This window comes from Podarcis liolepis, assembly GCF_965112155.1.
Source record: "Podarcis liolepis genome assembly, chromosome: 13".
In the NCBI taxonomy this organism is placed as follows: Eukaryota; Metazoa; Chordata; class Lepidosauria; order Squamata; family Lacertidae; genus Podarcis; species Podarcis liolepis.
Window position 1 is genome coordinate 29,292,544 of NC_139573.1, and position 12,195 is coordinate 29,304,738.

Sequence of the window (12,195 nt, forward strand, 5' to 3'; positions counted from 1 at the left end):
GTTTGAGAACTATATAGAATGGGTCTGCTAGTGGAGAAGAAGCAATGCCAGCAAGTTTCGCTAGAGGATGCTGGTGGACACAGTCAGGATATTTGCTTCAGAATGGCTGTATTCTGGTCCGAGGTTATAAGGTGCTGGGTAAATCCTGATGGATGTGAATATGCCGTGGAATTGCATTCCGGTGTTCTTTAGCACAGCTGGTTAATGAGGGCACTTAACGGTGGCGAAGCAATTGCTGCTCCAGTACTGGCAAGAAATAACATTCAAGTTGTGCAATGAACTTAGAACCTTACCAAGTTGGGACATGCGAAAAAGTGGCTTTTTGCAAACAGCAATCAGAAGGGAAATATTTAGACATCTCAATTCCATATATGGACTTGTTTGTGTCATTCCGTATCCCTATTCCCTCCCCTCTTTCCTCGGTCAAAATTTTTAAAAAGTGTTGTTTGTATTGTTTTTACAATTATTATTATTTTTATGTAAAGAAAGAACGGGACAATTTTCTGGTATAAAGTAACAAATAACTACTATCACAGCTTTTATTGAATCGTGAAAGCTATAGAATGTTGGATTCCGACTAAATCAGACACAGTACAGGAAAACGATGTTTGAAACCGATTGGATTAGTATGCTTAAAGCAGCAATCCACTGCAGTAAACCGTCACAGATTCCCCGGGGTCCTGTTTTTGCACAGCATTTAGGCAGGAGAAGAGAATGCAGCAGGCAGGCGTTTTGGAAGACTTCGATTGGCGTGTTAAATATGATGGCTAAGGTCAATAAATCTGAACTGTGAGTTCAGTGTGCCCCAGGGGAGACTCTGGAGTTGTATTTGTCAAGATTCACAAACTCTATGGCAAACTTCTGTTGGGTTTGTTATATTCTGCTATTCAAAGAATAAAACAGGGGGAGGGAAATCCTTCTTTGTACACACAAACAGGGCTGCCATACACCCGGGATTTCCCAGCTGGACATAGCCGGAATACGGCAGTCAGAAACAGTGTCTAGGAAAATCCGGACTTAGGGCAGCCCATGCCGGAAGTCTAGATTTTGCTGAATTTCCTAAAGAATGGCTCAAAAACTTAGCAAAAGAAAATGGCAACCCTAACACAAAGCTATATTTTGTTTCTATTGGCTGTAACCGATCAATCTGAAATGAAGTGTGTGTGCTGGCCTATCCTGAACACTGCCTCTCCCCCCCCCCTTCCTTTTTTTTTTGCACAGATTTCCACGTCAGCACTGGAGCTGGAAATCCTGCCTTTTACTTGGCACAGAATATTTCTGCAAAGTAAAAGGCATTGTTTCCAGCCAGCCCCACTCCTGTGCTGGAGTGCAGGGGCTGGCAATGCTGATTGTGTATGCGTTTGGGTGTGGGAATGTACATAGGAGTGTGTGCAAGAGCGGGAGGTGGTGATGTCTTTCTGTGTGTGGTCCGTAAGTCTAGGGTGTGGGTGCATGCGAGCATCAAACAGCCCAGGACCCAGTGCATGGGGAGATGGCTGGGAAAAGGGATAGCAGGTGTCTTACTGTCCTTCTGCATACCTGACCCATCCAATCAGCTCACCTCTGTGCTGCTGCTACTTTCTGTCTCTCTCTCTCTCCTCCCCCTTCCTGACCACTAATGACATAACCCAGGCATATAATGATTTACAAACAAAGCAGAACCCTTGTTCCGGTGACTAATGACTTAAGAGACAGAGAGGAATTAAAAATTCAGTTATGCAAAGTAATATAAAACAAATAGATCTTAAATAACGTTAAAAGCAAAACAGAATATACTCTCATAAAACAGTCTCATAAATCTCGACATTAAAATGCAAAGTTTCACCTGATTCTAATAAAATATAGATTATTCAATCATCAGCTTTTTTAAAAAAAACGTTACTGAGTAGATTAAAGGAATAATAGATTAATAAATGCTAAGACCAGAGGACAATTTCGTAAGGGTAACTGGAAAATTTCCATCCATAATAAAGTGTGGAATACTCAGAATCAATCAGGCAGCTTTGGGAATTACCAGTTACAACTTGATCCATGGTTTTAGAGATCCTAACACCCTCCGGTCTAGCACCTGGAAGATTGCTATATCCTAAAACCAATCAATGAAGTTCAGGTAGGGTGGTGCCTTTGTGTAAAAACCCAAAGTGGTTCTGGAGTTTTGCTCCCGTAGGGGATGGGGGCCCACCACTTGCAAACAGACTCCAGGGTTTTCCTTCCAGCCTATGAAGTTGATGCAGATGTCATTACCCTTGTACTAAGTGTTTTGTGTGGTCGTTTTCAGCAAATATTAAATGGTCACATAATTGTCCAACTATCTAGGATCTGAATGCACACATGAAGGGAGAATGCACAGCTGTCCGGCTTCTAACCTCCGTGTAGATTGTTGTGTGAAATTTGATGATGTCATACGGGTCGAGAGATCCAGCTGTTTTTGTCATGTCCAACTACATTGGAATGGAGGTTAACTAGGAGGAAGAATTGAGGTGCAGTCACACTCCCCCCTCCACATTTGCAGTCTGCAGCAGGGCTAAGGAACCTTTGCCTGCTGGCCTCATTCAGCCTGCCAGTCCTCTCAGTTCAGTCCACCAGACTGTCTCCAAGGCATAGCCAACATTGTCTCTGCTCCGGCTATTAGGTTGGTGTAGCAAAGCTCACTAGTGCTGCTTTGCTGGACGGTTTAGCTTCTGTACTGGCCACTGAGGAAGTTAGGCCACTTCTTCCACAGCCAATATGGAAGCCGACTGGGCTGGTGAAACAGAGCCAGCGCACTCTGCTTTGTCAGCCCTATCAGGTATCGTTTTCAGCTTCCTAGTGAAAAAGGGATCCTAGCCATATAGCAAAGCATGGAAGTAAACTGAGCTGTGTGAGTACAGTGGTACCTCAGGTTACCTTGGGTTACAAACACTTTGGGTTACAGACTCAGCTAACCCGGATATAGTACCTCGGGTTAAGAACTTTACCTCAGGATGAGAACAGAAATTGCTGCGCGGCGGCAGCGGGAGGCCCCATTAGCTAAAGTGGTATCTCAGGTTAAGAACGGTTTCAGGTTAAGAATGGGCCTTTGGAACGAATTAAGTTCGTAACCAGAGGTACCACTGTATAAGGGAAGTGTGTGTGTGTGTGTGTGTGTGTTAATAGGGTGTGCACGTGTGTTTCTGTTATGTGTGCTTGGGAGAGAATGGTATGTGCATGCATTTTCCCTGCACACTACTGGTAGGTAGCCCCTGAACATAGAATTGTAGAGTTGGAAGGGATCCCAAAGATCATCTAGTCCAACCCCCTGCAATGGAGGAATCTCAGCTAAAGCATCCATGACAGAGGGCCATCCAACCTCTGCTTAAAAACCTCCAGCGAAGGAGAGTTCACCACCTCCCGAAGGAGACTCTCGAAAAGCTCTTACTGTCAGAATCCCCCCCCCCCAAAAAAAATATTTAGTCGGAATCTCCTTTCTTGTAACTTGAAGCCATTGCTTTGAGTCCTACCCTCCAGAGCAGGAGAAAACAAGCTTGTTTCCTCTTCCATGTGACAGCTCTTGAGATATTTGAAGATGGCTCTCATAGCTCCTCTCAGTCTCCTCTTTTCCGGGCTAAACATACCCAGCTCTTTCAGCCGTTCCTCATAAGGCTTGTTCTCCAGATCACACTTACAGTATGTGTTATAGGAAACAACATATGAAAAGGGCAGCAGACAGTGCTGGAGGTTTTTGCTTCTATCTATGTACACCTAGGCAACCTCCCACCTGTAGGAAGAGCTCTGCCACTTGTTATTTCTGCATATTTAGATTTGGACACCACTCGATGGAGTCAATAGCATCAACGGGTTGCCAAAGTTCTTACGAGGTTCAGCCTTTCCTGTTCTCCCATACCAGTGATAAACCTTTTCTCAATCTGCCTGGTACACCCTGCCTCTGAAATCTGCTACATGACTGTGCTTCTGTTTTCATGGAACATTCATTTCTCATTTGCTGCAATCTGAGCTAGAAGAAATTGTCAAACAAAGCCAATCATTTTTCACTTCATAGATTTCCAGATAATCGTCACGTGGCTCATTTAGTCACTTTCCATTCTCACTCCCAATTTTCTCACCAGAGCAAAGTTCCTTCTGATATAATTTCCTGAACTAACCTTAGGATTATTTCCTGTGCAGCTGTATACTTCTCTCCTGCCTGCTTCCTAACATTTTCTCTTTTGGCAAGACATCCTTAGATGTGTTCCTGTCCTTCTCCTCTTCTCCAGGTGCTTTCCAGATTGTTTGTTCCCCTGAGCCCTGACTCTTTCCAGAAGGACCTTAGGGCTGTGTTGTGCTATCCACATTCTGGCACGAATGTTCCCATGTCACTTCTGGACCAGCTCTGTTTACATGCAGCCGTGCTAGTTTCTCCACAGAGTTGCCAGAGGCCTTGGCTGGATGGTCCCTGGCAGATACATTTAAAGATCTTTAAAAACTGGCTTTTGATGGCATCCCCTAATAAATGTATTCAATTGTTGCTGTTCATTTGTTAATTGTACAGTCATACATCAGTGTATCTGAAGAAGTGTGCATGCACACGAAAGCTCATACCAAGAACTAACTTAGTTGGTCTTTAAGGTGCTACTGGAAGGATTTTTTTTTTATTTTGACTATGGCAGACCAACACGGCTACCTATCTGTAATAAGTCATACATCTTGTTATGTTCGGTTCAGGTTACGTTCTTTCAGGATACGTCCCGCGGTGACCCAGAAGTAATGGAACGGGTTACTTCCAGGTTTTGCCGCTCGTGCATGTGCAGATGCTCAAAATGACGTCACGTTCATGCGCAGAAGCGGCAAATTGTGACGCGCAGGCGCAGGTTGCATTCTGCTCATGTTGCGAGCGGGGCTCCGGAACGGATCCCGTTCGCAACCAGAGGTACCACTGTAGTTCCGTAACTGTTTTCATGTAAAAATAAAGGTTAGATAATAATTATTAATAAGTTAAACAATATATTGCTGGGAGCACAATCCAGCAGTTTTATATTCCAGGGAGGTTCAGCAGACACCTTTCATTATACACTTTTAGCCGCGAGATAAAAACTTTCCTCTTCAACCCGGCCTTTGGCTGATTGACATCTGATGTCCTTTCAAATACGTTGAGGGAGAGGGGTTTATTGGTTTGTTTTTGTTCTCGTTATTATGCATTTTGCAGTTTTCATATTGTAATTTTATGTCGTGAACCTCCCTGAGGATGAAGAGCAGTATTCAAAATTAATAAATATAATAATAATAATTTCCCCATGTCATTGGTGCCAGCATGCACTACGACCACTGACTCCTCCTTAGCACTATCTACCAAGCTATGTGCTACAACCGCAATCTTCACGCCAGGCCAGCAGTGCACCCTGCGGTCTGTATGCCCATCAAAAACCCTATGATCTACCTTAGGTAAAGATAAAGGGACCCCTGACCATTAGGTCCAGTCGTGGCAGACTCTGGGGTTGCGGCGCTCATCTCACTTTACTGGCTGAGGGAGCCGGCGTACAGCTTCCAGGTCATGTGGCCAGCATGACTAAGCTGCTTCTGGCGAACCAGAGCAGCGCACGGAAACGCTGTTTACCTTCCCGCCAGAGTGGTACCTATTTATCTACTTGCACTTTGACGTGCTTTCGAATGCTAGGTTGGCAGGAGCAGGGACCAAGCAACGGGAGCTCACCCCGTTGCGGGGATTTGAACCGCCGCCCTGCTGATTGGCAAGTCCTAGGCTCTGTGGTTTAACCCACAGCACCACCTGCGTCCCATACGATCTACCTTATTACTGTTCAAATCAGCCACAACCAGAATCCTTCCATCCTACCCCACCCCACAGAAGTATCCTCCTCATGAGACCATAGCTTTTCAGCTCCCAAGGAATGTTTCCCTCAGGAGGGAATGTTTCCCTCTTCCTCAGACCAATGTTCTCTTTCCGCGAGACCCTCCTTGACAGCAGGGGAGCTGTCATCGTGGAAGTGCGACACAGCTGCAACATCCCCGAGGCTCATTGCACCTCAGTCCACAACGTCCGTCGAACAAGGGGATAGTCGTACATGCAAAGACCTTGTGAGGAGCCGAAGTCAAGCATAGATCAGCATTTAAACCCCCCCCCCCAAAAAAGGTGTCAGTGCAGTTAACTCTTTATTCAAAGAAACTAAAATAGCACAGGCCTAGTGATCCCAGCAACTCTTCCCAGTAGGTCTTGCTGCAATGAAGTATTTGTGAGGACTGACGGTTCCCACCACTCTCTAAGGCTCCTCCTCTCCAGGTTCTTTCCCAAGCAGGTCGCAACCGGCATCTGTACACAACCAATCTCTGCTCTTTTTGTTTCTTTGCGTGTTCTAGGAGACCAGACGGGAGGGGAGCTGGTTGCAGCAGGAGGGGGAGACTCCCTGGATTCCTCAGCAGCCTGTCTCAGCTTTGCCTCTTGGCCAGCTTCCTCTCTAGCCTCCGCTTCAGCTTTGGAGCCTGAACTGCTCTCTGCCACAGCCTCTCCCTGCTCACTAAACCCTGTTGCCCTTCTAGCTTCCAACACCTCCCCTCCCCAAATCTTCTCCCTCTGACCACTCATTGTCATCCCACCACCAGTCCCCTGGCTCTGAGCCTTCTTCCCCTGGGGGTTCCCTTGGGGGGTTCCCCAACTGGTGCCTCCCACCACTCCTTTGCATCCGGCCAGCCCACGACAACACCCCTGCTCGCATTCTACTTGCATAATTGTTTTTGTAGTCCAAGTTGTTTGAGAGCTTGGGGTTTCTTTAAGTCACGGAAAGGAGGGGCAGCGTGGTGTGCCCTGGCTTCCTCCCCCTACTGCGGAACTCACACGCCTGCTGAGTCCTTCTTAGTATATTATTTTTTTTTAGTCCTGTGCATGAAGTGGTAGACCTGAGGTGGTTGCCATCATGGGATTTGTCCCTGTGGAAGGTTATATACATCAAGGCACCGATCAGCAGCCGGCAGGCCAGCTCGAAATGCGATCTTTCCTTCTCCAGCCTCTGCTCCCTGCCCCCATTCCATCTCTACTCTCCCGAAGCTGTCAAGTCTGGTTTTATCAGGCTTACGAGCAACACCAGATGCCCTTCCCTTGCTAGCTGGCAGGGTTTGAGGTGGCGTGGAATATTGTCATGGCCTGATTTATTTTTTAAGAACAAGACGAAGGCAAGAGTATTGGAGGGAAGGGAGAGGGAGGGAAAACTTTGGCAAAGTTAAACATCAAACTCTGCATGCTGTGACCGGGGGGGGGGGGAGGGGGCGAATTGGAGGCTTGGTGCACCTGCCGTCGCGCGGCCGATCCCGGTCTGGGTTTTGTGTATGTGTGTCTGTGTGTGTTTTGACTGGCTGTGATGTCAAGAGGAGGAGGCGTGGCCGTTCTGGAGGCAGGTAGATAAAGGATTCACTAAACAGGATCCCCCAGTTCTGAGAGTCGAGGCTGCAGCGGAAACTCAAATCACCAGGGCCAGGTAAGCAGACTCCCTTTCCTTTCTGCCTCTTTCTGCAGGCTCCACTTCCTCTTCCCGCTGGGAGTCAGAAAGGGTCACACTGAGGATAACAACTTTGGGAGGGGGAGACGAAACGATTTGAGGCATCTATAGCTTGATCCTGAGTAGATGTACTCAGACCTAAGTCCCCTGCCTTAAGTGGCGCTTCCTCCCGGTATGTGTGGATTGTATTGTGAGATCTCCACAGCGTCCCAATCTCTTTCTTTGTTCCTGCCTGTTTTGGTTTTGACGTCTTTCTTAATTATTATCTACGGTCTACCATACTAATTTTGGAGCTGATCACTCCACTCCCACCCCCAATGTTTATGGCAACTTCTGCGCTTTTGTCTCAATATAGCAAGAGATTGCCTGTTCGGAGTTTGATATAGAGAGAGAGATATATACACAGTAATATATATATAGTAATATATATATTACTGTGTTTCTGGCCCTTTTGACTTTTTATTTCTTTTTAAAAAAATATTCTCCGTTCATTTGTGTCTGTCTGTTCGTTAGAGTTCAGTCCTCTTCCTGTTTCCAGCTTTACCTTGAAGCAGAAATGAAAAGAGGACCTGAACAAAAGGAAATGATTGGGAAATCACAGTATAATCAGTTTCAATGTTTCTGTTTTCGGGGGGGGGGTTAAAAATGGGGGGGCAATTCCTAGAGCAGAAGCTGGGGCAAATTTTGAGTGAGATTGCAAACTATACAACAGGCATAACTCCCAAACTTCAGCGACTAGTTTCACTGGAGAGTCACTTTCGTGTTTTTATATAGACAAATCTGTGGAGGAGGAGAGGTTTATTTGTAGCTGTTGTGTATGATACCCAACCAAATGTCCAGAAACAGTGTACCTCAAGTTCCAGCAACAGTTTTCTTCTGATTACCAGTTGCTGGGGTTGAGGGTAGAATGAATAAGCAACAGGAGATGGTTATTGCCTTCATGCCCTCCATATAGATTTCCTGGAGGTATTTGGGTAGACACCAAAACAGGATGCTGGACTTGGGACTCAGCTACATTAGTAAAAAAAAACCCAACACCAGTGCTTTGAATGCATTATAAACATGCAACACCAGATGGCGCTGGAGAGCAAAAAAAATTATTTGCGATTTTACATAGGGTTTTTTTCCCCTTTAGTTATAACGATTTAATTTCTGACATATTTATAGCGTGGTTTTCCCCCCTGTGTGTAGATCCACCCTGGGTGGATACTTGGTCTGATGAAGCAGAGCTTGTCTTTCATAACGGGATATTGGGTAGAGGGGCCCGGGAGCAAGATCACCTTCAAAAGTGGGCTGCCACTACGTGCTCCCATGGTTGCAGATGCTGTCCCTAAATAGATGTGCACTTGCTTCTAAATTGCCAGCTGGGAGCAGGATAGTAGCCTTCATGAGGCTAGATTTGGCAACCTTGCTTAGTTTAAATATCCCCCCCATGTGTGTATGTGTGACTAGTCCAGGGATGGTGGACGTCCGATCCAGGAGCCAGATGCAACCCCTCCAGGCCTTTTTGTCCAGCCCCCATAACGCCCCTTAGGCCACACAGCCATCCCGGGCCATACAGGCCTTGCTGTCAACCCTCTTGAAGTGCTTTTGTCTGGTTGACGTGTCTTTAAGCTGCAAGGGTGCCTCTTCATTGACTGTTTAGAGGATGGAGAGGTCTTTGCAGATGGGTGTGAATGAACCTCTGGCTTCCGCACGGCTGTAGTACAACCTGCTCTGCAAAGAGAAAAGACACATCCGTTTCTTGCTTTACCCGCTTTTGTCTCTGACTCTGCCCACCACTAGTATGTGGCCCCTGGAAGGTTCCCTATTAGACTACATGGCCCCTCGCCTAAGAAAGGTTTCCCACGCTTTGGCTAGCTAGATGTAGCGCACAGAATAAATAAGGTTCCTGATTTGGCTGTACATAAGGAGTGCTGGATTTACATATAAGCTAAACAGGCTATAGCTTAGGGCCCCTCTCTCTTGGCCTCCCCCCCCAAAAATATACTTCTTCTTAATTGTATTTCACTATTAATATACTTCTTCTTAATTGTATTTCAGTTCAACAATTACTTTGATAAAATGCATATTTCGTTATGTGCAAATGCCTTTAGATACCTGTTAGGTCCATTAATTACCATATAGCATATCTTCAACACAAAAAAGCGACAATTTGTTGTTGACAAAGGACAGCTGGACATATAAAGGGCCCCATTACCTTCAGTAACTTAGGGCCTCATCCAACCTCAATCCAGCCCTGCACAGGTGAATTAGCCACCCTTTGCCACTCTGTCATAGGCACTGGCAGATTCAAGGGTGGCAGGAACTACTTTTTCAAAAATTTCCTCTTTTTTTTTACTACAACGCCAATTGAAGCCAGGTGCAAAATGGTGGCAGAGAGCCAATTGCATGCAGCACCCCAGGAGCCATAAAGTGGAATGATCTGCATATGCAGATACCCCAAATCATCATCATCATCATCATCATCTACATCTGAGTTACTGCAGGTCAAGAATTCTACCGACTTCATTTGGTGGGGCTGGTGGGAAGACTACATAGAAGGCTTTTTGTTGCCGTTAAACAATCGGGAGCCTGAAGCCCTTGCTGATCTCCATCTGCCAACACTTGCTGCATTGAGTAGACACTCAGCAATCAGGATGGTGGATAAAGAGCTGATAACAAGGTAGCCTTTTTTTCATGCAGGAAGGCGGAGGAGATGTCAAACAAATGACAGCTTATAAGGGAATGAGGGTCTTCAATCCATATTCATGTAAGGAGCGGGGGTAGTAGTAGATCTGCATTACCCAGTCCGGAGAAAGAGGCATGTGTGATCTTGCATGTATTGCCACCTGAGAGCCTACATGGTGGAATTCAGAAATGGTGGGGAGTGGACTACCAGAGTTGAGATTCTTTTGTTTATCACCCTGGGTGGCGGGGCATGTGACAGGCCGACATGGATTTATATATAGGGTGTGATACAATTTCAAGTTCGGTTCCAAGATTCTCTGTTGGCCTGATTTTGCCCGCAGATTGCAGCCTGTGGTTTGGCTGCCCTGCTTCTTAGGGCCCAAGCAAGTGTAACACATAAACACAACTAGCCAAATCCCACCTGCTTCCTCCCACCCCATTCTTTTCCAGAGAAGATCCATTAGCAGAGGTGGAGGTGATTCGAGAGCAAAAGATCTGCTTCTTTATTCCAGATCACCTCACCATCAGACATTCCCCATGCTTTCCTTCCTAACTGGGATCCAAACGCATGCACTGTCGGGTTCTAGCCCCCCTCCCAGGGGTGGAGTTAAATTCCAAAGCGTGAAGCCAAAAATAAGGATTAATATTCGTTATTTTTTACAAGGCCCTCTAACGAAAGTTCCTTGGGTGGCTTCCAACGTCAACATAATAATCTCATTACCGTTAAAGAAAACGAAACCCCAACAGCAACAACATCTAAATAACCAATTAAAGTAGAAAGGAGATAAAGGTGCAGGACCAGATCAATTGAAAGAGAGAGCAGAGGGGTGTGTGTTTGTGTTTCTATATCTATACACACACACACACACACACAGAGAGAGAATTAAAAAAATGAAATGTTATGTTGTTGTTGTTTAGTCGTTTAGTCGTGACTGACTCTTCGTGACCCCATGGACCAGAGCACGCCAAGCACTCCTGTCTTCCACTGCCTCCCACAGTTTGGTCAAACTCATATTGGTAGCTTCGAGAACACTATCCAACCATCTTGTCCTCTGTCGTCCCCTTCTCCTTGTGCCCTCAATCTTTCCCAACATCAGGGTCTTTTCCAGGGAGTCTTCTCTTCTCCTGATGTGGCCAAATGTTATAGCATGCTTTAGAAGGCCTGGAAAACCTGGCAACAGAAATACAGTGGTGCCCCGCAAGACGAATGCCTCGCAAGACGGAAAACCCGCTAGACAAAAGGGTTTTCCGTTTTTGAGCTGCTTCGCAAGACGATTTTCCCTATGGGCTTGCTTTGCAAGACGAAAACGTCTTGCAAGTGTTCCGATTTTTTTTTCGCTCCCCCCCCCTTTTTCTAAGCCGCTAAGCCGCTAATAGCCTTTTAGCCGCTAATCCGCTAATCCTTTAATAGCCGCTAAGCCTTTAATAGCCGCTAAACCGCTAATAGCGCTAATCTGCTAAGGCGCTAATAGGGTTGCTTCGCAAGACAAAAAAACCGCTAGACGAAGAGACTCGCAGAACGGATTAATTTCGTCTTGCAAGGCACCACTGTACATTAAAGTAGGTGCCAGGCAGGCCTTTGGGGGGATGGTATTTCAGAGCTGAGAGGCCGCTGCAGAAAAGTCCCTTTCCCCAGTAGACATCCACCCTACCTCATGGGAAGAGAGGGGATTTGGAGAACAATGGGGGGGCAAGCTGTCTTCCATTGAGCCCATTTCCATTTTAAAGTTTAAACCTTGCGCCCTCTTTCGAATATATTCACCCAGATCCCTTTCTGCGCAGGAGGGGGAGTGACTGAAAGGAAGGAAGGCATCATTAAAAGGGGGAATAATATATATTTTAAGACCCTTTGGAAAGGGGCTGATAATCTTGCCCTGAAGAAACACTTACTTACTCAAACGAATCACCAAATACGTCTTGGCTCCCCGCTCAACTCCAGAAGGAGCAACCCCGAAACTCCACACACCGCATCTCAGATGCTGAGCATCAGAAGACCTGGCAGCCTGGCACATTAAAAGCATGCACTTTTAGCCCTGTTGTGGGGGCAGGGAAGGGGTCAAGGCGG

General features: G+C 46.2%; 1 protein-coding gene across 7 annotated transcripts in view; it reads left to right on the forward strand.

The window, feature by feature from the left end:
• The window catches only part of GRB7 (growth factor receptor bound protein 7), a 77,204-nt gene that overhangs the window by 15,980 nt on the left and 49,029 nt on the right, over nucleotides 1-12,195 (forward strand). The window contains exon 1 of one of the 7 annotated variants that reach the window (XM_083469783.1): nucleotides 7,023-7,439. The exons of the other annotated variants lie outside the window; for them this stretch is intronic. The gene's annotated coding sequence lies outside the window, so the exon portion shown is untranslated. Of the gene's footprint in view, nucleotides 1-7,022; nucleotides 7,440-12,195 lie in introns of those variants that run through there. 7 annotated transcript variants of the gene reach the window in all.